We start from the raw sequence: 1,398 nt of genomic DNA, 5'->3' as shown, positions 1-1,398 counted from the left end.
AAAGGCTGATCAACCCAGGTTGGGTTAACCAGCCTGGTTTCTTCTCATAGGAAACCGACAGAGGAGAGAGAAATGAGTTTTTTTCATTTTAATATTATTGCCGCGTAGACTTTGAGTCTTTGATGGAGAAAATGTGGTTTTTGATTGCATTCTAGCATTTGTCATTTTCTTTTTAATTCAAACCTCTCACTTTTTTAAACTACACTACTGCCCCACCTTATTTCACTTCCATCATTTGTTAATTAATATTTAACCCCTTATTTACTTTAACTACAATTTACTATTACAAATAATTATTTATGACACTAGTACTTATTATTACTATTTTATTATTCTATTCAAGATTAATTCCTGAATATCTCTTTAATTTAATTAATTCAAATTACTTTAGAGATATTCAAGTGAAAATCAAGTGAGAATTCTAGAAAAAACAACTTCAAAATAATCTTACAATGCATTAATTACAAACAGTAACATAATCTTGCAATACGTTTAGTGCTATAAATTATAGTGATAATACATTAATACTTAAATATTATGAAACTTACACCATAAATCTTTAATTATGCTTACTAAGTTACTTAACTAGTAATTATATGTTCATATGGCAAAATATTAGACCATATGATAATTAATGTGACTAAATTCGAATGATAATTCATATGATATAAAACCTACATTACAATGATAATACTTAATTTGTGATTGTAACAAGCATTTTTTTTTTTTTTTTATAAACATTGTAATCTTCATTCATCAACAAATAGATATTTAGAGCATAACACTCCAAACATAACAAGAGCATATAGCTCTAAACAAACACATTGTTGACTATAATATTAATCGCTTAATTTGTGATATATATGATCATATAATCTAACAATTCACATAATCTTTGTTTTTTCTTCTAATACAATTCGCATAATCTTTAGATCATGTGATCTAACACTAACTATATTTAGTATTTAGTATGATAATACTTGCTTGTATATTAACTATTCAGTATAGTTATATATTTAGTTAGTTAACAACTTAACCATATGTCATAATATTTTATATTAGTTACTATTTATGTAACTTGTTTTGATTAACTTATTTTGTCTTTGTTTTTTGAAAATAGTTAACTTACTTAGTAATACTAAGTTAATATATATTAGGGAATTCAGATATAAACTCCTTAGGTCAATGCACCTTCATTAAAAACTCCCTAGGTATTTTTTTTTCGAAAATTGATTTCCTGGGTCAATCGAAACTACAATAAACTCCCTACCGTCAAAATTTTTTAATAGCCGTTAGTCCACTCAAAACTTCCCGTTTTATTTGATTAAAATATTAATTTTTTATTAATTTAATTTAAAAAATTAAATCTTAAAAAAAAAAAAAAAAAATTGAAGGGTG

The sequence above is a fragment of the Corylus avellana genome, chromosome ca3, assembly GCF_901000735.1.
Source record: "Corylus avellana chromosome ca3, CavTom2PMs-1.0".
Lineage (NCBI taxonomy): Eukaryota > Viridiplantae > Streptophyta > Magnoliopsida > Fagales > Betulaceae > Corylus > Corylus avellana.
Note: the sequence above shows the minus strand (reverse complement) of the source record.